At 48.9% G+C, this 27,453-nt stretch overlaps 1 protein-coding gene across 1 annotated transcript in view; it reads left to right on the plus strand.

The window, feature by feature from the left end:
- LOC119181601 (negative elongation factor B) overlaps positions 1-7,223 on the plus strand; it is a 44,207-nt gene extending 36,984 nt beyond the window's left edge. Inside the window, exon 12 of the mRNA XM_075874811.1 lies at positions 7,094-7,223. The gene's annotated coding sequence lies outside the window, so the exon portion shown is untranslated. The remainder of the gene's footprint in view (positions 1-7,093) is intronic.
- The last annotated feature ends 20,230 nt before the right edge of the window (positions 7,224-27,453 follow it).

Genomic DNA, 27,453 nt, shown 5'->3' on the forward strand with positions numbered 1-27,453 from the left:
CTGGATAAATACTATGTAGCGGCCATGCCTGAACTGAAGTTGCGCAGCAAAATGAAATCCCCACAGAAAGCGCTCGAGTTACATGCATCTGGTAGGAAAGAACAGTGTTGTTCGTTCTTAGGTTGAACACGGCTCAGCGTGGCCGCGTTCTGTGGAGCGCCATTACATCCGGCGCGGCCACGCATCGAATCCAAGGAGCGCAAGCCACGGCCGGGCTATAATGGCTAGAAGATAGCCGGGCTATAGACTGCACCTGCGCGCGCTTCTTTCGCGAGCGCAGGTGCAGACTAGACCGGCAGTGTGCAGGCGCACACCCCGCGCATGCGCTGCTACAGTTTCACACACGGTCATGCGGGGAGTGCTGCCACGTTGCACGATGGTCATCCTAAATGTGGACGGCAGTCAACAAATCTGTCCAGGATTGTAAGTCAGACGCAGTCCTTCGAATCCTGGCCATTGATGATGTCTGCCTGCACGCCTGTGTACAGTCAGTTGAATTAGGACTAAGGCTATTTCGGGTGAGGCAGCTATACCTCCCTGAGCGGAACTACCACAACACGCACTTTCGCTGTGCGAGATGCTGCGTGTTCCAATAAATAGGGAGAGCTTTCATGTTAATCAATCCAGACAGGCTGTCTCTTGATGAGCGTATTGCACACACTTTGAAGAACACCACTTCCGTTCTATTTCTCTTTTTTTTTGTAGCGTAACGTACACTGGTCGAAGTTGAGCAGTTTCGCGTGGCTCGTCGACAGCAGTTCTGCACATGCCCGAGGAGCAGTGATGATAACACACAGCTCACAGCTGGCGCGCCTGAGAAGACCTGGAAGCTCCTGATGTGACGCGTCACTTGTGGGCTGGCACTTGATTCGCGTGAGCCCACTTACTAGTTCGTCCATCCATTTGTCCATATATAGCTCACGCTACGTATATACTGACACAGCCGAGATAAACCTCTCCTGACGTTTTCGCCGTTTACCTATTCATTCTGTGCATGGTCTCTTGCACAGAGGAAACCCCTTGGCACACCTCTCTTTCTCTGTAGATCCTTCCCGCAAAGATCGCTGTCGATGTTTTCCAAACAGGGAATTAAATCAACTCCGGAGATGCTGCCCTTCGCATTACATAAATATTGTCTTGAGCTGAATTATCGATTAACCGGCTAAATCACCATCATATATGTACAGCGGCGTCTGAACGCTTCTGTAAACAGCTTTCACTAGTCTAGGATTCTATTTCGGCCCACCATATCGCAAACGCGCTGAGCTTGACGAGTGGCGTGAATTTCAGCCGCGGCTGTGGTCTTTCGTTTGTGAGCAAGTTCACTCACAGAGTTCAATGCAGTTCAATTTATTTTCCAGTATACACATGCTGAATGGTGGCGTTGGGGTAAAACCTACATTTGTATTATGACGAGACCCCAATTTGGGGCACAGGCTCCACCGCCATCTTATTTGAAACGTCACTTGCGCGGAAGAGAACTTCTTTGTAATACCCAGAAAGTGTTTATTCTTAAACATCACTAATTACAGCTATAATATTGCCACATTGAATATGCAGCACCAAGAGAACAACGAAGAACACGCGCAGCGAGAGAAGACGAGGTTCTCTTCCGATCAGTTTGCCAGTGTTCTGGTACAATTAAAGTGAGTTTCCTGGATTCGACTGCTGCTGTTTCTGCATTGTGACACTGGTGGAGGCGCTGGGTACGTGTTCAGGACGCCTGACAACAGCCCCGCATCTGGTCAAGAAAGACTTCCGTGCATCGACACCCCCGTTCCCCGCAGCAGCCGGCGCCTGTTAGGCCTCAGCCCGGAGTTTGGTCCATTGCCGGAAAGCGTGACTGTGCCAGAAAGCATGACGGCGCCTGGAAGTACTGGCCCCAACATGTCCAGCCCAAGCACGACACAGGTGACTGTTTTGAACCCTCGACTTCCGGTTGACTTCCACGGAAACGCATATGAGGATGCACATGACTGGCTTGAGGAATTCGAGCACACAGCGAATGGTAACGGTTGGAACACCACACAGAAATTGGGCTACGTTTATTTTCCGCTTCAAGACGGAGCCCGAACGTGGTTCACGAATCGCGTGTGGTCGTCTTGGGACGAGTTCCGGCAGAAGTTTCTCGACACGTTCGCGAGCACTGAAAGACGAGAAATCACACAGCGTCTCCTCGAGTCACGGATTCAGAAACCAATTGAATCCGTTACGATGTTTGTTGAGGACATGACGCGGCTATTTCGTCGAGCAGATCCTAATATGCCCGAAGCCAAAAAGGTTAGCCACCTCATGCGGGGCGTTAAGGAGCAGCTGTTCGCTGGTCTCGTACGAAACCCGCCTACAAGTGTGGATAAATTCTCCAAGGAGGAGACATCTATCGAACGCGCACTGCATCTACGTTATCGTCATTATGACAGCCCAACCCACAGTGCACCGATCAGCGTGGCAGCCACTACCACAGCAACAGCACCCGACGAAGGTTCTTTGCGCCAACTAATACGAGAAATCGTACAAGAAGAGGTCAAGAAACTCGTCGCCAAACGGAATGAATGCGCGATCGCCTCAGTAACGGAAGTTGTACGCCAAGAGATCAGGCAAGCGCTCTCGCTTCCTGAGCCGAACACGAGCACTCCCAGAGCAAGCTATGCAGACGTAGTCCACCGAAAGCCAGCGAACGTGCCGACACCACATCAGTACCACCAGCAACATCCGCCGACAGCGCCTTGGTACTACAGAGAAACTTCGATGCCGAGGCGGCCACCACTTCGCAAAACTGACATCTGGCGTACCCCTGATCATAGGCCCCTGTGCTTTCTCTGTGGCGAAGCAGGCCACATCGTTCGGTATTGCCCGTATCGTGCCGCAGGGTACCAAGGGTTTCCTTCTACGGTTCCTCGGCGCCATTTCAACGAAACACCTGACGTCGACACGAGCGTCATGACCCCGCGGGATGTTCCTCCTGGGTTTCGGTCACACTCACCCTCTCCTGGGCGTTATTATTCATCCTCTAGACGGAGCACCACTGACATGCCAAGAGGGATATCTCCTAGTCCACGCCGGGGAAACTAAAAGCAGCGACCTCAGGGAGGGAGGTTGCGAATCGTCGAAGTGCTGAAAATTCCTCATTACTGCCGAGGGAAGAGACACACATTTTCAATGAATCGACGAAAAATTGGGTTGTTACTGCCGAAGTTGCAATTACGATTGACGGACATGACGTCATGGCATTGGTCGACACTGGCGCGGACTTCTCAATAATGAGTGAGAGTCTGGCAGACACGCTCAGGAAGGTTAGAATGGAATGCACAGGACCACAGATTAGAGGAGCTGGAGGGCAGCTACTCACACTTAAAGGAAAGTGCACCACAAGAATGAAGATAGGGGATGCATCTTTCCTCGCAACTTTTGTTATCCTTTCTGAGTGTTGCAAACAGGCAATCTTGGGGATGGATTTCTTGCGTGAATATGGTGCCATCATCAATATTCCGGACGGTGTACTGACCTTTTCAGCGTATCAAAGCGCAGCGCTACACCGAAAATTCCTCCGAGTCATTGACGATGTGACCGTACCTCTGTTATCGTGCCGCCTTGTTTCAGTCACGTGCAGCGAGCAGAATACTGGAGAAGGAATCGCTGAACAACTATTGACGCTCCTACTCTCTCACGGTGTTGCAATTGCCAGAAGTATCGTCAATGTTGTGTGCGGTGAAGCAGAGGTTCTGTTGACGAATTTTACCAACGAGCGACAACACATTACACAAGGCACTACAGTTGCCTACTTCGACGAGGTCACCGAAATTCGCGAGTGCTGTTTAGTACAACAGGACGAGCCACAAGCCACGTCAGCCCCACCACCTATTGACGTAAGCTCGGATTTGTCACCAGCGCAGAGACAGCGTCTAGTAGATCTTCTTCACCAGTTCAAAGACTGTTTTTCATCGACATAGAGGGTCAATCAAACGCCACTGACGAAGCATCGGATAATAACAGAGGAGACGGCAAGGCCAATACGACAGAACCCATACCGCGTAGCACCGAAAGAGCGTGAAGCAATCCAGGAACATGTGAAGAAAATGCTCGATGATGACGTCATCCAGCCGTCAAGAAGTCTTTGGGCACCGCCGGTAGTGCTGGTTAAAAATAAAGACGGAAGCTTGTGATTTTGTGCCGACTACCGCAAGCTGAACCGTGTGATAAAGAAAGACGTATACCCATTACCGCGCATCGATGATTCACTCGACAAGCTGAGGTTCACGCTACGTTTCGTCAATGGACCTCAAAAGTGGATATTAGCAAATTGAGGTCAACAAGCGAGATAGAGAAAAAACGGCTTTTGTAACGCCTGACGGGCTTTATGAATTTAAAGTCTTGCCATTCAGATTATGCTCAGTCCCCGCAACATTTCAGAGACTGATGAATACCGTTCTGTCACGCCTTAAATGGCAGACATGTCTGGTCTATCTGGACGACGTCATTGTTTTTTCAAAAACATTTGAGGAACACCTGAGCAGGCTGCTATCGGTATTCAGGGCAATAAGGTCTGCCGGCCTGACACTGAAACCCGAGGTGTCATTTCAGTTTCAAGGAGCTTCAATTTTTAGGCCATGTGGTGGGCCATGAAGGTGTTCGACCTGATCCCGATAAGATAGCGGCCGTCAGAAAATTTCCGGTACCAAAAGACAAAAAAGCAGTCAAGGGTTTCCTTCGCCTATGCGCATACTACTGAAGGTTTATTGCCAATTTCTCCCACATAGCCTCGCCGTTAACACGACTCACAAGAGAAGACGTTTAGTTCACATTGCGCGACGAACAACAGGGGGCATTTGACGATGTCCGACAACGCCTGCAGACTCCGCCTGTGCTTGCTCACTTTGATGAGGATGCTCCTACCATGGTCCATACAGATGCAAGCAACGTGGGTTTAGGCGTTGTACTCGTCCAGTGGCAAGACTCAGCCGAGCGTGTGATCGCATATGCTTGTAGGACGCTTTTCCGCACCAAGTCCAACTACTCCACAACGGAAAAAGAGTGTCTTGCTGTCGTATGGGCGGTTATGAAGTTTCGTCCGTACCTCTATGGTCGTTCCTTCTACGTAGTCAGCGACCATCATTCCCTCTGCTGGCTGACCAACTTGAAAGACCCGTCTGGTCGGCTCGCACGGTGGAGCTTACGCCTTCAAGAGTTTGATATGACGGTCATGTATAAGTCCGGACGGCAGCACGCCGACGCCAATTCCTTATCAAGGTCACCGATAAAGCGCGACGATGACACAGAAGATGACAGCATGGCGTTTGTAAAAGTCGTTGACACCACTACGATTTTGTGCAAGCAGAAAGAAGACAGTGAGTTGCTTCCCCTTATTGAATTTTTGAATGGCCGGACAACAACCGTCCCTAGAATATTTGCAAGGAGCCTGCCGTCATTCTGCTTACGTTCTCTATAAGAAGAACTCTTCTCCCAGAGGAAGCACCCACCTACTTGTCGTTCCGACGTCACTTCGTGAGAAGATACTTTGTGCTTGCCACGATGAGCCAAGGTCTGGTCATCTCGGATACACACGCACATTGGCCAGAATCCAAAAGAAATACTACTGGCCAAGACTTCCAGCTATTGTGAAGCATTATTTGCGCACGTGCCTCGATTGCCAACGACGAAAATCGCCACCGTTAAAACCAGCTGGACTATTACAACCAATTCAAGTGCCCACGGTACCTTTTGCCCAAATTGGAATGGATCTCCTTGGACCATATCCGACTTCCCATGCTGGCAACAAGTGGGTAATAGTCGCCACTGATTATCTTACGCGCTATACGGAAACAAAGGCTTTGTCAAGTGGCACCGCCGTTGAAACCGCACGATTGTTCGTAGAAAATATCGTCCTGAGGCACGGTGCTCCAACAATCATAATAACGGATCGAGGTGCCGCTTTCACAGCCGCGCTCCTGAAGGCAGTGCTTGAGCTCAGTGGAACAGCCCACCGGAAAACCACTTCCTATCATCCACAAACCAACGGCTACACAGAACGCCTCAACAAGACTATTGCCAACATTTTCAGTATATACGTTGACGTGGATCACAAGAACTGGGACGACATTCTACCGTACATCACGTTCGCCTATAATAAAGCGCAGCAAGAAACTACACGAAGAACGCCGTTCAGTCTCCTTCATGGCCGTGAAGTGACGACGATGCTTGACGCCATGTTACTGCACGACTGCATCGACATCGATTTGGACGCTGCATCTTTTATCCAACGAGCAGAAGAAGCGAGGCAGCTTGCGCACGTCCGAATCACCCAGCAGCAAAATTATGGCGCCCAACGTTATAATCTGCGACACCGACATGTCGTCTATCGGGCCGGCGACAAAGTCTGGGTATGGAGTCCTATCCACCACCGGGGACTGTCTGAAAAATTGCTGAAGAAGTATTTTGGCCCCTACATAGTTTTACAACGCCTGAGCGACGTTAATTACGTGGTCGTTCCTGACAGCCCCTCAACAACTCAACAGTGAAAACCAGAAATCGTGCACGTTGTGCGAATGAAGCCCTACTTTTTGGACTGATTTACACCATACATCTACTACACCGTGTCTTGTAGAAGAGCATCGGGACGCTGCTCTCTGGAGAGGGGCAAATGCCACATTGAATATGCAGCAGCAAGAGAACAACGAAGAACACGCGCAGCGAGAGAAGAAGACGAAGTTTTCTTCCGATCAGTTTGCCAGTGTTCTGGTACAATTAAAATGAGTTTCCTGGATTAGACTGCTGTTGTTTCTGCATTGTGACAATATGACATATGTTAAACGGAATTCAAGCGAGACGTAATGAACATCTTGCCAGATAAAAGGCACGTTCATTGTCCTGTCCTTACCTCTGTGAAACGGTTCCTTCGCAGTCGTAGTACTATATACACTAGGCAAAACTTTTTCAGGAGTTGAAGCTTCCGTCGAGAATGATATCTCTTTACGTTTTGAGCTGGCACATTCGCGACTTGTACCTATATTCCCAATCTATATTCATGAATTCATGCTATGTCACCGTCTTGTGCTACAAAAATGGCGTTCGACGTCCCTCTCTATTTTTTTTTCAGATTGTCATTCATCAATGCTTCAAGTTGACGCTGTGTTACGACTTTGTAACTATTTACCGGACCGATGGTTTGAAAATCACGTCTACAATCAAGGCACGCCTGCTCTGTAGAGGCATCTGTACACATTTCTTTTAGGTACACTTCAACTATTTCTAATAAACAGTTTTTGTTACAAAACGAGACTTCATTTCACTTACCACCCATTCAGCAGCGTGGTTTGCTGGACGTTTTGATGCACAATGTGTAGGGAAGGGTGTCAGCAAGCTTCAAACGCGAGCACAAGAAGAAAGTAACGCAAGACGAGACAGGACTTAAGACTGAAGTTTATTTGAAAAAGAGGTGGTATTCCATACAAAACCACTGCGCATGCGTTAAAAGCGAGCAGCAGAATCATGAACATACGATTTAACACGCTCCTTGCACACCCGCACCCTCTTTCTTTATCTTAACAGCACACGCGTGTGTCCCACCTGTCCCGCTTATTAGGGAGGCGATCGCCGGGCTAATTCCAAGAGCCGAAGTATCGGCCCCCCGAACCGCACCACGAAAGCGTGGACAATTTAGAAGTGGTCCTTATTGGTGCGCCAGCGGACGCCGGCTGTGGCCCAAAGAACAAGACAGAGCCGAGAGTTGATAAACAAACAAAATTATATTCTCATTAACGGCAGATCAAAAACAATACACACGTATGCACACTCCACAATAGTTACATACAATACGTCACCAAACAGACAATGTACTACACAGTACAATCAACCACACTTGAAACACCGGACACAGACAACAATACGCACTACAATGCAGTCGCATGCATTGAACAACCAAGACACTTAAAGACTAAAGAGATATAAAACCTATTCAGTCCAAAGTCCTTGGAACAAAAGTCTGAATGATACTCTTCCGAGAATCACTCACTCAAAGTCCAGCGTTGTTGTCGTTCCGCAGCTCTCGAAGTTCTCTTCCAGGAAACCTCCCGTCTTCAATTGGCCACTCTTCAAACTTCAACTTCTTCGCCGGAACACGTCGGCTTCACACTCGCAGCGGTTGCCACGGGTCTTCGCTCGATAGCGGTAAACACACACTCTTGCCTGTAGCTCGAGCCGTCCCTACGGACCACAAACTTCGCCGACTACACGGCGGACTCTCTACGCACTCTGGCGCTCACTTCCGTCTCCTCCTGTTCTGTCACTACGGGCAGAACCTTCGCCGACTCCACGGCGGAATCCCTACGCGCTCTGGCGTTAACTTCCGTCACCTCCTGTTCTGTCACTACGGGCAGAACCTTCGCCGACTACACGGCGGAATCCCTACGCGCTCTGGCGTTAACTTCCGTCTCCTCCTGTCCTGTCACTACGGGCAGAACCTTCGCCGACTACACGGCGGAATTCCTACGCGCTCTGGCGTTAACTTCCGTCACCTCCTGTCCTGTCACTACGGGCAGAACCTTCGCCGACTACACGGCGGAATTCCTACGCGCTCTGGCGTTAACTTCCGTCACCTCCTGATCTGTCGTCTCGGCCGCTCGATTAAATACCTTCCGCGCCACCTTCCAGAAATTTCTGGTCATTTCGTCGGCGCGATACGCGGCGAAAGCTGGGAAGAGGGCGAGACAGTTGGAATGCCCTCTCCGGCCGGTGAGTCAACTCGGTATGGCCCCGCCCCCTTCATTCTGGAAAAATCGCGGGCTTGCTGGGCCGCCGAAGTGGGGTGAGGAGGATCGTCTGCGAAGCCGTGCTTCTGCGGGGAGAGCGCGCGCCCGGGAGCCCTGGATGTTTGCTTTCTTTTTTTTTCTTTTTACCTCGCGGCGTTTCGGCCGCCCGTTGTCGCAAGGATTTGGCGGCGCGCTCTTGTTTAGCGCTCGTTCTGTGACACTGCCCCCCACTTTAAGAATATTATCTCATAATATTCAAAACCACACAAACGAGCGCGAACAGTCACCACACATTCTCACAGACTGTAACACAATCCGTCGCTCATGACACTTCACATTCACAATATATCACTCAATACAATCGTACAATGTAGTTCAATTCCACAACACATGAAATATAGCCACAGGTACATGCCTACAACACTTCATCACACATTCTAAACAATACAAACGTACAAAGTTCTGTCTATCCAACAATTATACAACACTATACATCACACCATCGCACAGAACACTGACTCGCTCGACATACACTTGAGACACAGGATAACAAGAACAATAACACAACATATGGCACTCAGCACTGCCCAACACATTCTGATTCGACCTCAGCACTTATCCTGAATACTTCGAACAGCGCTTGCGCCCCTTTTTGCGGTGCTCGCTCGATCTCTTCTTGTGCTTCCACGTTCTTTTTCGGCGAGCCTTTTTCAACGACGATATCTGAGGCGTCGTCTCAGCCATCGTTGTCTCTTCCGACACCGTTAATGCGTCATTACATTCGACGGGTCCTGTCTGTTTATTTACCCGCTTGATCATGCCTCTACAATTTGCCCGGTTGGCCAACTCCGTCTTCTTTGCACTGTCGGTCGGTTGAGGTCGTGCCGACGTAAGTCCGGTTGCTCGGCCCGTGAACTTATTCGACACGATCGTCTTCTCCTTCGCTGTCTCTTGTGCCGCAGCTTCACCTTGTGCTCTAGTGAGATCCGTCACGGGATGCTCCTCCACTGTATCTCGCGGCTGCTGTGTTGGCGAGGGCTCTATCTTCGGGTCTTCTCCCAAACATTCCGGATCACTTGGCCCTCGCGCCCCGTCGATGTTTCCGATGACAAGGTCATACAGGGGGGTCGTCATGCATAACGCAGTAACCTTCCCGCTGAAGTACGGGGTTTCAACCTCAATTTCTGCTTCGGGAAGCATCCGGACCGTACGGTCAATTAGGCAAACCGGTTTCGTTCTGCCTGTCAACTCTCTTTCCCGTACCAAATTTCTCCTCACGATAACCGTGGAGCTACCGGTGTCTCTTAGAACCGAAATCTTCTTGCCTGCAATCTTTCCAGGAAGCGTTGGCATTCCCTTCGTAACACCGGTTGGCTGTTTTGACATTACAGCCCCCACAATAGGAATTTTCTCCCCATTTTTCAATTCTACGAATCCATCGGTGACGGCATTATTATCAGATTTCGGTGCCACTTGCACACAGGATACCTGGTGAGTTTGACTCACTCCGTTCCGACAAGCGTCTGCTTTGTGCCCCGTCTGACCACACTTAAAACATTTTACTGCCGTAGGGCTCGTAAAGATCGTTCGACAATTTTTCGCGCGATGACCTACTCGGTTGCACAGAAAACATCGCTGCATGCTCTCTGGTGCACGCTTCTTTTCTTCAGGAGCCAATTTCTTCGAATCATCGGGACAATCCTTCTTGACCTTGGCCAAATTAGTTCCTCCTTGCGCTTCTAAGAATTGATCAGCCAATTCAAGCATTCCTTCAAATGACTCCGCCTTCCTCTCTTTCAAATACAGCGACAGGCTTGGGTGGCAACTAGTAAGAAATTGTTCTTTAATTAGCAGCTCTCTAAGTTCATCGTACTCCTGTGCTGTCCCTGAAAGTTCAATCCATCTGTCGAAATAATGGCAAAGTCGGGCGGCATACTGCGTAGGCGTCTCACCATCGGCTGGCTTTCCTGTCCGAAATCTGTCCCGGAATCCTTCCACAGTGAATCTAAATCGCTTCAACAAAGCAGCCTTCACGTTTGCGTAGTTGGCTGCATCGGTCGGCGTCAGCCTGCCGTACACACTGAGCGCTTCACCACTCAAGCAAGTACTCAAAGCAGTTGCCCATTGCTGTTCCGGCCAATTCTGGCTCCTCGCAATCGTCTCAAATCTGTGGAGGTACGCGTCTAGGTCGTCCTTCCTTTCATCAAACGCTACGAGCAGCTTGCTTGGGTTCAAGCGGAAGCCGTGATGTTCCCGTTCGCTGCTTTCAACTCTAACTTGGACGGGAGTTTCGCTTCGCTGTTGCAAACGGAGCCGCTCGACTTCCATCTCGTGCTGCCGCTGCCGCTCCCTTTCCTCTCTTTCTTCCTTCAGCTGTCGCTCCCTCGTTTCTCTTTCTTCTCTCGCCCTTTCGGCTGCCAACTTCTCTCTCTCCAGCTCCAACTTCAATTGCTTCTCTCTTTCTTCCTTCAGCTGTCGCTCCTTTGCCTCTCTTTCTTCTCTCGCCCTTTCAGCGACCAGCCTTTCTCTCTCCAACTCAGCTTCTTTTTCCGCTTTGGCTCTTTCGACCGCCAACCTCTCTTTTTCCAGCTCGGCTGCTTTTTCTTCTTTGGCTCTCTCTTTTTCTTCTTTTTCCTTCTGGGTGACCCACTTCCGTAGTTCGGCGCCAGAAAGACCCATCTTTTCACCAAGAGCAACTAACTTTTCGAGATCCATTGTGTCTCGCAACTCGCAAATACAACCTTGCCGCGTGCAAAAAGTATCTGCCTAAATCAGTCTATCGGAACACTCCCCTGCACTCGTTAACGAGAACACTGAACAACACACAAAATCGTTCCGATAGCACTATCAACAACTCGAGGCTCTTTCTCACTACTTTGGACACACTGTGCACCAAAAAGTCCTGTTTCGCGGACGCCAGATTAATTGTCCCACCTGTCCCGCTTATTAGGGAGGCGATCGCCGGGCTAATTCCAAGAGCCGAAGTATCGGCCCCCCGAACCGCACCACGAAAGCGTGGACAATTTAGAAGTGGTCCTTATTGGTGCGCCAGCGGACGCCGGCTGTGGCCCAAAGAACAAGACAGAGCCGAGAGTTGATAAACAAACAAAATTATATTCTCATTAACGGCAGATCAAAAACAATACACACGTATGCACACTCCACAATAGTTACATACAATACGTCACCAAACAGACAATGTACTACACAGTACAATCAACCACACTTGAAACACCGGACACAGACAACAATACGCACTACAATGCAGTCGCATGCATTGAACAACCAAGACACTTAAAGACTAAAGAGATATAAAACCTATTCAGTCCAAAGTCCTTGGAACAAAAGTCTGAATGATACTCTTCCGAGAATCACTCACTCAAAGTCCAGCGTTGTTGTCGTTCCGCAGCTCTCGAAGTTCTCTTCCAGGAAACCTCCCGTCTTCAATTGGCCACTCTTCAAACTTCAACTTCTTCGCCGGAACACGTCGGCTTCACACTCGCAGCGGTTGCCACGGGTCTTCGCTCGATAGCGGTAAACACACACTCTTGCCTGTAGCTCGAGCCGTCCCTACGGACCACAAACTTCGCCGACTACACGGCGGACTCTCTACGCACTCTGGCGCTCACTTCCGTCTCCTCCTGTTCTGTCACTACGGGCAGAACCTTCGCCGACTCCACGGCGGAATCCCTACGCGCTCTGGCGTTAACTTCCGTCACCTCCTGTTCTGTCACTACGGGCAGAACCTTCGCCGACTACACGGCGGAATCCCTACGCGCTCTGGCGTTAACTTCCGTCTCCTCCTGTCCTGTCACTACGGGCAGAACCTTCGCCGACTACACGGCGGAATTCCTACGCGCTCTGGCGTTAACTTCCGTCACCTCCTGTCCTGTCACTACGGGCAGAACCTTCGCCGACTACACGGCGGAATTCCTACGCGCTCTGGCGTTAACTTCCGTCACCTCCTGATCTGTCGTCTCGGCCGCTCGATTAAATACCTTCCGCGCCACCTTCCAGAAATTTCTGGTCATTTCGTCGGCGCGATACGCGGCGAAAGCTGGGAAGAGGGCGAGACAGTTGGAATGCCCTCTCCGGCCGGTGAGTCAACTCGGTATGGCCTCGCCCCCTTCATTCTGGAAAAATCGCGGGCTTGCTGGGCCGCCGAAGTGGGGTGAGGAGGATCGTCTGCGAAGCGGTGCTTCTGCGGGGAGAGCGCGCGCCCGGGAGCCCTGGATGTTTGCTTTCTTTTTTTTTCTTTTTACCTCGCGGCGTTTCGGCCGCCCGTTGTCGCAAGGATTTGGCGGCGCGCTCTTGTTTAGTGCTCGTTCTGTGACAGCGTGCTACGTGACGAGTAATCGATTATCCATGTACTGAAATTCTTTATCGGTGATATGAACTGAAGGTTCACTGAAACATAGTTCAGAGCCCAACTTCCTGACGGGGAAAGCTTCGCATATTTATATTTTCAGTCTATTGATTTCCCTCCCCTCAATCGAGACACTGCCAAAAGGGGGGTGTGCATCCGCGCCGCTTGCAATGCGAGGGCAAGTGTCCTGCTGTGCCAGCTGGCAGCAAATTATGGTGTTCCCGCATGTGCTAATTGAGGCATCGGCCTGTCTTGCCGAAGCCTAAGCCAGAGCCTAAGATGACCAAGCGGAGGAGTTTAAGCCACAGTTTTCAATTGTGAGTTCTGGTAGTCTGCTGGAGTTAACCTGGCCTTTTGGGCATCCGTTTGGGACAAAACACCACTGCTTTGACAGAATGCATGGTCCCCTGGGTAGCGAGGTCGCACATGTAACTGTGCGCGTCCCTACTTCCTGGGAGAACCCCGTTGCCCTGATAGGCCTGAACGTCCCACACCTTTAACACTGTTCTGAGAAATCAGATATACTACTACACTGAACAATGCCGTTTTGTTTCCCGCGTCAGCGGGAAGCAAAACGGCGTTGGAACTCTCGAAGCGAAGGGACTCTCGAAAACGGAGCAGGGCTTCGTGCCTCGGTTAGATACAAACATGCTGCTCTGTCCAGCCGCGCCCCAAAAATACGTGGGAAGTGCCAGTACTGTGGTGAAGTGGCCAGTACTTACTATATATGGGTTGCACCTGCCAAATTAACCCAAATTTTACACCACTTTCCAACCCCACCGAACACGACTGGGAGGCAACCCAGCTGCCGTTGCCCTGTACCCGAAAAACAGTGAACTCTGGTCTAGCGGGCTCGAGCGGCGACTTCGACTAGTAACGTCTCGGACTAGGTATGTCGACCAGCTCGGTGGAGATAAAAGTTATCTGGCATGGCCAGTTTAAATAAAGATGTTTCTGCTGGTTCTCGACCAGACGAGTCAATGCCTCAATGAGCCTATGTGGGAACATCATAACTTGCTGCCAACTGCGCAAGAGGGCCCTATAGCCCTTGCATACAAAAGGCGTGAATGCGCAACCCATTTTGACCGTGTCTCCACTATGAAAAGGGAACAAAATACACTGGAGAAATACGCAAAGCTTTCCACGTCAGAGAGTTCGGTGCTGTCAGCGAATCTTTGATGCAGTTGAAATAAAGAATTTAGGTGCATTGAGGACCCATCATTCCCGATGCTTTGTCCTGTGCGTTACCTTCTTTTTGTGCTCGCGTTTGAATCTCGCCGAAACCCTTCGCTACACACTTACCACTAATTTGTTGCACGTATTAGTTAATCTACGGAAAGGTGCTCGTGCCAAGGCTCCTACGCAATGCTTTGTTGGGAATAAAACTGATAACAGAAAGATAACAGTGAGAACACAAAGAAAGGATTTGGGAAATTGATTGATTGATTGATTGATTGATATGTGGGGTTTAACGTCCCAAAACCACTATATGATTATGAGAGACGCCGTAGTGGAGGGCTCCGGAAATTTGGACCACCTGGGGTTCTTTAACGTGCACCCAAATCTGAGCACACGGGCCTACAACATTTCCGCCTCCATCGGAAATGCAGCCGCCGCATCCGGGATTCGAACCCGCGCCCTTCGGGTCAGCAGCCGAGTACCTTAGCCACTAGACCACCGCGGCGGGGCAGGGTTTGGGAAATTGGAAACCATGCAGACTGGATGAATTTTTTTCAGGCGACGATGGATTTGGTGATGTACAAAAGTCGTTCAGCAAGTACACTGTTCAGTATGACCATTAACGAAAACTTCACGGTGGCAGGTGTTTTTCCATCCAGTAACAATGAACTGGGCCGCAGTATTATTCCATGTTAAATATGGGCGAAAGTGTAAGTCCTAACGGTAACTTCCACATGCCGCCTCCGCAAAGTCACTTCATTTCGAAGCGTGAGACCAGCTGGTGGTGTGGTTCACGCCCAATGCCCTGTTCATGTGATGATGCGCCAGAGTTTTTTTTTTTTTGCCACAGCAAGAACGAGGGTCCCCAAGAGCCTTTCGACCAGTTCGAAACGCGTTTCGAATAGAACAGTGCATTTACTTGAGCTCGGACTCGAAGCTCTCTTTCTGAATTTTATTACAAAGCGTAATTTATGTCTTATGCGAATAAAATTATGACCCATATTTTTAAAAAAACCATAGTGGGGCAGCCATGGTTCATGCCCCCCCCTTGTGATTTTTCTGCACTTACGTCGCTGATTTGGCCTCCGTCGAAATGCGACCGCCACTGCCTGGATCAAACCTGCAACCTTGTGGTAAAAAAAGCCATCAGTAACAAATTGAACAACGATGAAAATTGATTCCTTCACCCCCATGGTTTATCACAGTCATGGTCATCTTTGTGGAGTCATTGTCTCCGCCATACACGCAACCACCATTATCATCATCTTGAAATTTAGAAACCGAGGAGAGTGAAGAAGAAAAGTAATCCCGCCTCGACGTGTTCCGACCGTCAGCGCACCAAGAGCGTACATGCAACTGCCTCGGCGTCCCGTCCTGGTATGCCTTGCCTCCGCAGCGGCAGCGGTAGGTGTCTTTGCCCTGGCCGTGCTGCTTGTGCGCAAGATACGCGTCGTGCTCGCGGGCGAAGTCCTGCTGACCGAGCAGCGTGCGTCGTACACGGTTCGACTACAGAAGCGCTACTCGGTCACACACGACGTGCGCCTGTTCCGGTTTTCCCTGAAGAGCCCCCAGCAGGTGGGTTAAACATATTTAGAGGCGAAGCTCCTCTTAGTCTAACCATGTCATGCGTCACGCGTAACCGAGAGAACAAAGCCCCGCCTCGTGGTCTAGTGGCTAAGGTACTCGGCTGCTGACCCGCAGGTCGCGGGATCTAATCCCGGTGGTGGCGGCTGTATTGCCGATGGAGGCGGAAATGTTGTAGGCCCGTGTGCATAGAGATTTAGGTGCATGTTAAAGAACCCCAGGTGGTCGAAATTTCCGGAGCCCTCCGCTACGGCGTCTCACATAATCATATGGTGGTTTTGGGACGTTAAACCTCGCATATATATCATATGAGCAGTTTAGAGAGGATATTCTAGATGGCGCTGTACCGCTACTCTCCAATTGACTGCCGCGCAAGCTGTGTCTGGGTACGAGGAGAACAAGTGCCTCTTTCATTCTCTTGGACAGTCCGTAGTACGTGGCGAATCGTTGGTGGAACATGGACGAAGCATTGTGGCGGGCGCATAGATGACGCTTGCGCTCAGCTTCCTTGTCTCGCGTGTTGCTGGTTAATCGTGCGCCATCTGCTTTTTCGAACGCGATCGGATGTGTGGATGCATGCACAAACGGACGGACACATGAACGAATGGACGGACGGACACTTTGCCCTGTGGTGTGGTATAGTGACGTGGTAGTGTTTGTGAAGTGTGGTGGCACCATGTTGTTATGTACTACGTGCTCGGAGGCGACGGCAGCGTTGCTTCTCTTTTGAGCGGAGGAAAGACGATGACCTTGGCGCAAAACGTCACGCATGAAACTGCCGCCCGCCAAAAGGAAGAGGAAGTTTGTGCGAAAGGTTGCGCTGTGAATGCACGAGAGGGAAGAAGAGAAAGACCAGTCTGGGGCAGAACAAGATCGATCTGGCTGGAGTGCAGATCCTGGGTGTCGCGCGACTGCGGTGTCGGGTTCCGGACCCGACCGCGTGAAGTCAGGCAAGGCTAGGACGCTCAAGCTGCCCACGGTGTACTCGGAGGTACGCGGCCTTCCAGAGTTCCGGCCATGACTGTCCAAGGTCACGTCCCAGGTGTTCGTTCCCGTCGTGACTGTTCAGGGTCATCTCCCAGGTGTCCGGGCTTCGACTCCAATCCCAAACCACCCGTGTAGGGTGGAACCTTCCACGCGGTGATCAGCTACTCGAAACGAGCCAGCATCGGCAAGCGGCCGCAGTTCTTGTTAAGGCAAGGGCTACCTCGTCTGCTGCCAAGCGTCGCCGTGCTGGTCATCGCCTGACTCCAGCTGCTGAGACATCGCCAGCGTCCACCACCTGAACCCACCAAGCCACCGCCACCATCAACACCACCGGTGACTGTTGATTCTCATAAACATTATAGCTGGATAGCTTACAGGACATAATTTAGTTTCTCGCGTTTGTACATTGCAACTTCATTCTTTTTTTTTCTTAATTAGACTTAAAGTTTCTACTTTTCTTTTCACACCTTAAACGGCTTTGTCATTTCTTAGCTCCGAAGCTTTGCCTCCGAGCAACAATTGAACAGTAAACCTGCGTCACACGCCCCACTCATCATCATTCACCCCGTGAATGTGCTGTGATTTTTTTTCGTCTCCATACGCACCTTCCTCTCATAGTGTCCTATGCGCGAAGGCCTCGCTATTCCAACACTGAGGAAGAGAAAGATATTGCGCTAATTCTGCTCTAATGCAGCACTATAGTACTGTGGTTAATGTAGGGCTAACGTAGTTCTTGGGTAGGGCGCCATGTAGTGCTAAATACTACGCTGAATCCTGCGGTAAAACTATTTGTTCTGCAGGACTTGGTGTAGTTCGTAATGTTGCACTTCCTCGGACTTCACCGCTACCACGAAACCTGGGGAAGGGCATAGCATGGGTAACCTTGCGATTTTACTGGTGATCGCGTGCTTTCCACCGGATGGATGGATTGATGGATATGGCTGTACCCTTTAGATCGGGCGGTGGCTCGCGCCACCAAGCCGTAATATAAATGAACCAAAAACTATATTTTTTTTCTTAAAAAGTGTGTTTGAGGATTTGTACTTTGCAGTGAAGAGTTTAATTTTCACTCGTGCCTTGACTTTAGCCACCAATCAGATAACCTCCTTCTAGTTAAGTCTACCCGCTTAAAGTCTATTTTGCCCTCCCGGTCCCTAAACCCCAGTGCTTTGAAAAACTCTGCGCCATCATCCTGAACTATAGGGTGAAGCCCTTTACAGAACATTATCAAGTGTTCGGCAGTTTCTTCTTCCTCTCCACACGCACTGCATACTGTGCCTACCCCTTCGTATTTGGTCCGATATGTCTCGGTTCGCAGTACTCCCGTCCTTGCCTCAAACAGTAAAGAACTACCTTGAGTATTATCATATATCCTTTCCTTAGCATTTTCCTGCTTAAAAGTTCGATAGATCTCTAGTGCGGACTTCTTAATCATGCCCTTTTTCCACATGTCCGTCTCCGTTTCCTTCACTGTCTTCTTAACCGATAGTTCTTTTTCGTTTGCCCACCTGCTGTTTTCTAAGTACTTACCAGTCAACTTCCTGGTTCGCTTCCTCCATTTTGTATCGACATTCTTCATGTACAAGACGCTGAAAACCTTCCTAGCCCAACGCTCCTGCTTCATTTCTCTCAATCGCTTCTCAAATTTTATCTTGCTGCTAGCTTCCCTGCCCTCAAATGGTGTCCATCCTATATCACCTTGTACTCCCTGATTTGGTGTATTCCCGTGAGCTCCTAAAGCAAGCCTACCTATTCCACGTTGCTTAATTTCTAATCTTGCTTGAACTTCTGATCTCATGCACAAGACCGCATTGCCGAACGTCAGCCCAGGAACCATGACCCCTTTCCATATTCCTCTCACAACATCATACCTATTGTAATTCCACAGTACCCTATTTTTCATCACTGCTGCATTCCTCTTACCTTTAGTCGTCACGTATATTTCGTGTTCCCTCAGGTACTCGGCCCATTGCTTATCCATACGCCAAGATATTTGTATTTATCTGTTATCTCTAGCGTGAACTCCTGTATCCTAAGCTCACTACCTTCGTTGTCATTGAAAGTCATGACTGCTGATTTTTCCTTACTGAATCTAAAATCTAACCTATCTCCCTCATTACCGCAGATGTCCGTCAATCTCTGCAAATCTTCCTTGTTGTTGGCCATTAGCACTATATCATCTGCGTACATCATTGCTGGTAGTGCCTGATCAATAAGTTTTCCTTGTTTGACTAAAGAGAGGTTGAAGCCCACTCCACTTCCCTCTAATTTTGCCTCTAATCCTTGTAGGTACATCATGAATAATAAGGGTGACAGGGGGCACCCCTGCCTAAGCCCCCGTTTTACCTCTGCAGGCTTGGATATCTGTTTTTCCCACTTTTAACTACCTTGTTACCTTTATAGATACCCTTTAAAAGATTAGTTACTACATGTTCCACGCCTAGTGTGTCCAGTATTCCCCAAAATTCCTCTTGAACCACGCCATCGTACGCTCCCTTGATATCCAAAAATGTTGGCCACAGGGGCCTGTGTTCCTTTTCTGCTATTTCGATGCACTGCATCAGTGAGAACAGATTGTCTTCATCCCTCCTGTGTTTCCGAAACCCATTCTGCAGTTCCCCCAGCACCCCCTCATCCTCTATCCACGCCGGCAGTCTTTCCTTCATAATCTGCAACGCCAGCCTGAAGACCACTGATGTCAGTGTTATAGGATGGTAGTGGTTAATGTCAGCTTTGTCCCCATTTCCTTTATAGATAATGCTCATCCTGCTAAGTTTCCATCCATCGGGAACTTCACCATCGATTATTATTGTGCTCACTGCCTCTCTCAAAGCCTGCTTAGACTTCGGACCTAATGTCTTTATCAGCCTAATTGGAATGCCATCTGGGCCTGTTGATGTACTACTAGGAGCCCTTCTCTCAGCCCTTTCCCACTCTAGTTGTCAAAATGGAGCCATTGCACCACTTGATTCGTCCTTGTTTATTTTGGTGCATAAAGTACTTCTTTGTTGAAATTTTCCTGTCACCCTTAATCTTATATATTCAATAGCTTCGTCCCCTTCTAGCCTAGCACCTTGGGCTGTAGTTACAAAACTCTGCTCTAGGCTCGTCTCATTTCTTAGACAGTTTAGATGGTTCCAAAATTTCGCAGCTGCCATTCTATCTTTTTTATGTACTTCTGCCAGCCACTGAGCTCCCTTTCTTCTAATCATTTCATTGATCAGAAGGAATGCAGCCCTTCTACAGCTTAGAAAGGTTTCACAATTTCTTTCAACATCATCTGTCGGTTCACCCCGCTGCTTAGCATGTCTTTGTTCCCAAGAGGCTTCCTGACGTTTTGCTATGGCTCTCTTAACTTTCTGATCCCACCAACTTTTGGGTTTGTGTCTTCTTTTCTGGGGTGACTTGTTACGCGTCTTAGCAATCTCTAGCTCAAAGAGTCTAATTAGATTCGTGTATGTCCACACTGTTTTATTATCCTCCGTGATTACTTTCTCAATTTGTTTAGTGGCTATTTCCATTTGCCTTTCTGAATAAAAGTTTTCCTGTAGTTGCTCATCTTGTCTCCTTCCCACTTTCACTGCTCTTCCATAACTTGGCTTGATACGTTTGTGATCACTACCCAGACTTCTGGAGCCACCTTCATCTATGTGCATTCCCCTGAGCTTATCACACATCGTATGTGACATCAGTGCATAATCTATCGTTGACTGCAGCCTTCCTACCTTCCATGTTGTTTGCCCTTTACGCTTCTCGGTACTGTTGCAAATGATAAAAATCAAGCCTTTCACACATATCCATGATCATTTTGCCTGTCGGGTCAGTATACCCATCTATATCTTCTATGTGCGCATTTATGTCTCCTAGTATAAGTATCTCGCACTCTCTTCCTAACTCCTGAATGTCCTTTGATATACACTCTACCATTGCCTGGTTTTCCTCTCTGGCTTTTGCTCCCGTCCACAGGTACACGAAACCAAGGAGTGTAATTTGACCTGCCGCTTTCCCTTATAGCCATAAATGTTCCTTGCACTCCTGCTTGACCCTTTGCCAGTCTGTACTTTTATGAATGAATGCCCCAATACCACCCCCCTTTTTGCTGCCTTCTGTTCTATTACAATATTCTCACGCGTAGTTCGGATTGTTCGGAGGTTGTTCCATGTCCCTGAGATGTGTTTCTACAAAACCGCATACCATCGGCCTCTCTTCCCTTAGCTGTTCTTCTATCTCTTCCCACTTCAGCCTGTTCCTACCACCCTGCATGTTAATATCCCCTATGTCTGAATTGGCTCGGCGCTCGTGGCTACGTCTATTTATGCTCCGGACTCTACCTATCTTAGACATTGGTGCCCTTTTAGAATCGTATCTGTCCATAACACCTGTCGAAGAGTCTCCCTGGTTGTTTTCCTCGTTACTAGCTATCCTGCACCCTCAAGGGCTCGCTTGCCCCCCAAAAAAGCTACTGCGCGTCCTGCAAGTCGCCAACCCAACTCATGGCCTAGCCGCCCATCGAAGTGAATTCTGTCTCGTTGAAAACCACCCCACCTATGCACCTCTCTGTTTATTTCGACCACCTCAAAGCCTTTCTCTCGACTCATCCGCCATATCTCTTGGTTTTCGTTGATCACTGCTCTTTGCAGGTTGCTATCACGCACCGGTACCTCCGGTATCGTCCTTATCACTACCTGTGCCTTGGGAGAAGTGGCGCGCGTGTCATCGACGCCTTTCGCCAGTGTGGCTGCTAGTCCTGCTGCATCTTCAATTAGGACATCGTTTAAACCGCCTGAAATTATCACGAGGTTTCGTCTATCAGCTGTCGTTTTGAGTTTTGCGCTCGCTTGCCTCATGACTGCTTCCAGTTTGCGTCCTGGGAACGCCCCTACTGCAACCCTCTTGTCACCTCTTACCCTCTCTTTGATGGCTTCTGTGCATCGATTTAAATTCGAGTCCCCGGCGATTATTACATGTTGTGACTTTTCAGCTGGAGCGTCCTGCACCTGGGGGCTACTTGCACCTGTGACGCGGGCTGCTTTGTCCCCTCCCAGCCCCACCACTACCTCGCTGAAGCTGGGCCTTGCGACAGTTGAACCAGCTGAACCTGTTTTTTCCAAACTTGCTTGCTCTTCCTTCTCCACCGTTCTGGTTGCCGGTTCCCTACTGTTCTCTCCGTAGGCCGCTTCTTTGTTCAGCTTCGCTAGTGCTTCCTCGGTGGACTTCAGTCTTTCTCCCATTGCCCTCGTTTTCTCTTGCTCTGTCGCCAACGCAGTCGCGAGCTCATCGATTCTCACCAGATGTTCACTGTGGGCAACCATCATTTTCTCCATTTTTTCATCGACCTCACATTGCCTACACTTCGCGTCAGCCTCTTCTCCATCCGCTTCTACGCTTGGTCCACTTTCAAACCCACTCCACATCGTGAACACTTTACAGTCTTTTGAACCATGTCTTTTTGACACCAATTGTCCCTATACTCGATAATTACTAAACTCGGGCCGTGCACTACGAAAAAAAAGAAAGTCTAAGCTCTACTACAAAAATTTGCGTGTTCAATGTGCGCGCGCCTCCCCCACGGGGTGGCAAAAAAAACTACAAAAAAATTTCAAACACACACACCCACACTAACTAATAAATACCTGATGACTGGCCCCCAAGAAGCCGTACCATAAAATAAGTGCGACGAAGATTTCAATCACTGCCTTGTAATTTTAAATACAAGCTCAAAACATGCAAAAACACTTATCTGCGCAGTCAATCCGGAGTGCTCAAAAAACACGTCCATCCACCGTGACAGCCCGAACCGCTTCAGCAATCGCGCGCTTCACAAGGTGAGGGCACCCTCTGTCGTGCAGCACGGTTATAAGCTGGATGTTTTGGGGTTGTTTTTTCGCAATTTTAATGCGATTAATTCTTGGTTCAGTCTGTATAGTGTATATCATTTTACACCCTGTTAGTTTGGAGAATATTGTTCAAGCCTTCTTTTAGGCTTGTATTGTCAACAGCGTGACCAAGTGACATGACACCGTGCATGGAGGCCCCTGAAGTGTTCTGCACTTGAAAACAAACAGTAATAGAGTTCGCTGTCTACTCATCTCGTCTGAAGTCTGCTCATCTGGTCTGAAATGTATATTTATTGTGATTCGCCTGCGAGCGCGCACGGCGATCAAATAATCAAATGAAAGGCAGCAAAGGAAGATCGTTCTGTCCCATTTTCTTCATCTGATTCCACTACTTCCAGTCGGTTACAGCCTAAGAATAAATGTAAGCTCCACCTACAGTGGTCACCAACCCATCCAAATATAATTTTCTAAACTTTTCCACTAATTTCATTCGCTTATTTACGTGACGTCAGGACCATTCGCGTATTTCAGGCATATAATGGGGCCTAACAGGCACATGTTGATTTCGATAGTTTTAAGTAGAAAATTTTTACTTCTTAGCAAATTTCATCTAAAACTCCGACTTCACTTCTCAGCCAAACGTAACATTTTAACAAAAAACGACGAACGTTTAATTCCTATTATGAGCAGTATTTGCGTGATCAGCTAATAGTGCTTATGGTTAGAACGGAAATCATTGCTGCACTGCAGTATGGGGGCGGAGTGCGTATATTTTCTTATTGTAACCGACTATAGTGTTTCTTTACTTGACATGTAAAGGTTTGTAATTTCTTTGTTATGTGAAAGTCAACAGACTACACGCTGTTGATATCAAGCCTGATATAATTAAACAATCAAGTTTACAAGGCTGTCGTGACAGCTTTCTGCAAATGTTAACTAGTTACTGAACGAGTAAAAGAACTCATAGGCGCGTGGTTCAGAAACTGGTGCCCTCACACAATGTTCTATGGTGTTATCTTCCAGTACTGCATCTCCAATTACATCAGCCCTCCTCACATTTCTACCCATTTCCCTTTCCCCAGTGCAGGGTAGCGAACCAGAAATTTTCTTCTGGTTAACTTCCCTGCCTTTCACTCAACCTTATCCTCTCTCAGCCTCTCTACATCAACCCGCCCTTTCGGAGATTCAAAGTGTTGCTGTATGTTTACAACAAAAGTAAAGGATCTTTGTAATTTTCATCGATTGAAATCAATAATCAATTTTCTACAATATGCAATAACTGTTTCTAAAATGGAATGTGGGTCCAATCGCAATTTACTTGTTTCATATTCGAATTAGTTTCATATTACCTTCATTTTAACAATAGTGGCTAAGAGGCCTGAACATTCTTTGCTGCACATGTTCCAATATTGAGAACAGTTCTGAAAAGTTCAAGCACACAGAACTACAAAAGTCATGGCAGCACAAAGCCAACAAAAGACAGCACCTGGGCGCAAAACCTTTAGGCTCGCAAACTTCAGCAGGATTACTTACGCGACACCATATATGAAGTTGGATGCCGCAGAAAAAGGTAAGGTCGAGGCTATGATCCGGCAAGCTTACAAGGCATTGCTTGGGTTGCCTAACAACGCGCCTACAGAAAGGCTGTTAAAACTAGGGGTACACAACACCCTGCATTAATTATGGGAGGCACATCTGGTAATGCAGCACGCTAGGCTTTCAAAAACCAAAGCGGGCAGGATTATATTGGAAAGGATTGGCATTGGAGCAGAGGCTCCCACTGGGGACACTAAAATTCAGGTGCGGCGAGAGTTACATAAGGCCCTGTACATAAAACCTTTGCCCAAAAATATGCATTCGATTCACCATACGCAGCGCAGGCATGCAAGAACCAGAGCTTTACACGTTGAGTACGGCGAGTACAAAGCGGCAGTCTATACGGATGTTGCGGAATATAAGCACAAAGACGCTTTTGTGATTGTGGTGGTGTACAGGCGGGGGCGCTTGGTCGCCTCTGGATCGGTCAAAACCCGCTCCTCGGAAACTGCAGAGGAAGCGGCAATAGCGCTAGCTATAACTAATTCGTAGTCAGATTTGATTTTCAGTGATTCAAAGACAGCCATCCGAAATCTGGCGAGGGGCAGAATATTGGCGACCGCCGCACGATTTCTGCATGGGGCCACGGGACGAGAAATGAGAGAAATAGAAATTGCCTGGATACCAGCACACTCTGGGAACCCTGGGAACGAGGCGGCTCACCTGAATCCACGAGGTTTCGTCAGCCGGGTAGGTGAGCCGCCAGTTCCGGGAAGGTCCGCGAGAGATGGGCTGGTGTCCTTTCATGACATAACGAATCATTATAAACTAGAGCGGAGGTTTTATCTGCCCCCGCATAAGCGGTTGACTAAGGCGCAGGAATGCGTCTGGAGAAAACTGCAGACGCGATCTTTTCCCAACCCTTACGTGTTGAACAAAATGTACCCGGAGGAGATTAAACCGCAATGCAAATGATGTCAGGCTGTGGCAACATATGATCACATACTTTGGGAATGTAGCATAGTGCCGCCGCCGGTGGATATTATGCGTGATCCCTCTCTTGAGCACTGGGAGGCCGTGTTGACCAGCTCAGACCCAGTCGTCCAGTTAAGGGTCGTGGAGTGGGCCACACAGGTCGCCGCCAACCTTGGGTTGATGGCCATCTAACACGGAATCACACTCAGTTGCTTTCTGATGAAATAAAGTTTTTCCATCCATTCATCGTAGTTTTATCACGCCCACCTAATTGCCTGCCATCCTCGACTACAACCGCCCTCCTGAAGCCGCCCATGCCTGAACAAAAAGATACTAAAATATAAGACGGGTCAACTATAACCCAGTTTACTTTAAGAGTGCAGTCGACGTACACAGAAATGAAGTGGTTGATTGACATTTGCCTGAAACAGTATTACGGCGCCATCCTAGTCTGACCCATTGCTTGATTTATTGGTTTAATGATTGATTGATTGATTGATTGATTGATTGATTGATTGATTGATTGATTGATTGATTGATTGTGGTTGATCGACATATTCCTAAAACAACCTTACGGTTTCATTCTTCACCGACATTGATTTACTGATTGATTGATTTATTGAGTTCGTAGAACGCAGAAGAAGCGAACTAATCGGAAGGTGGTTTAAGCAGCTCAAGAGAGGTCGACAGGAATCCCTCTTGATTCCGCGGCCTCCAGGGCACTTGAGGTGATTCAGCGTTGTTGTGCGGTGCCAGTTAGAGTTACTGTATATGCTACCTTTAGGTAGCATACAAAGGAACTTTAGCGTCAGTGGCGCACGAGACTCACGGGTCTAGTCTGCGTGAAGCGTCATCGTATTGTGGGCACGTCCACGTCACGTGTACGACGGTGGCTGACCACCAGCAGTGTGTGCAGTCTGGTGGCACGAGATGGCAAAGACGCCCGTCAAACGCCTAAGGCTTGACCAACTTACGCGTTGAAGCGTGTCAACGCATGAGGGGGGATTGACGCGAAGACGCTTCATCTCCTTGTGGAGAGAGGGGGCACGCGGCCACGCAACACGGACTAAATTTCAAGGCCGAAAGGCTGCCGCAGTGACGTCAGAGGTTGGGGGCCTAGTTTCCCAACTGAGCATGCTCAGTAAGACTTTTTTTTTTCCACATCTTTTATTCAGCCCAATCAAGCCGCAGCAGGGAAGCCGAAGTGTGCGAACGCTTCCACTATGGCTCCTGCTTTTTTCAACGTTTTTGCGACGCCACTTTGTGATTTCAACGTCATATTAGTGCAACGACTTCCAGAAGACACAGGGACTCTGCCGACACAATTTGGGTGCAGTGAGTGCTTGCTTCTTGCATTTTATTTCGCCTCCGCCATCGTCGCTCGCCCACCGACAGCTAGCCCTGACGAGTATCTTCTTTGCTCTAACGTGGCGCGTGCTTGCTCGCGCGCCCCGTAGCCGCACTGTCTCGCTGAGCGATGGAGTGCCAAGTGACAGGGGAAGACATTGACCCTGAAGAAATCACGCCAGATCAAGGCTGGCAGACCGCCTCGAGTCGCCGAGCAAAAAATGAAGGCTTCAAACGTGTGCCGTCATATAGCGCTTTGAAACGCAACGAGCACAAGCCCCGCAACAGAGAAAATGTGAAGAACAAGATTATTCGAGAAAGCCGAATGCCTCACCTACCAAAGAATGACATCCGCATTATCATTAGGCCCAGAGGGGGTCTTAACATCGCTAGGGTTGGCCCAACGACAATCGCTGAAGCCATTTCGACTTCGGCAGGTATCAGCCCATTGGAACAGCAAGCAGACACGCTCTGCCCCAATATTAAACAGAATATCTTAGTAGCAAGCACGCCGAAGAGAGAAAATGCTAATCGCTACGTGCGCGTTAAAGAAATCCGCATCGCTGACAAGACCTATGAAGTTAGTGCCTACGAAGCGGCACCACATTCTACATGCAAAGGTGTCATTCGAGAGATTCCCGTGCAAGACGGTTCGGCGGACATTGATGCGAAGATTGTCAACGACCGCAATCCACTAGCTTTGGCTGCCAAGTGCATCGGAAGTACCACTGCAGTGATTGTGGCCTTCGATGGTCATCGTGTGCCCAATTTTGTGCGATACGGATCGGTGCTACTTCAATGTACACTATACCGTAGACAGATAGATATTTGCTACAATTGTGGTCGGCTCGGCCATCGAGCGGACGTGTGCCCGAACCCTGGAGACGTTATCTGCAGA

The sequence above is a fragment of the Rhipicephalus microplus genome, chromosome 10, assembly GCF_043290135.1.
Source record: "Rhipicephalus microplus isolate Deutch F79 chromosome 10, USDA_Rmic, whole genome shotgun sequence".
In the NCBI taxonomy this organism is placed as follows: Eukaryota; Metazoa; Arthropoda; class Arachnida; order Ixodida; family Ixodidae; genus Rhipicephalus; species Rhipicephalus microplus.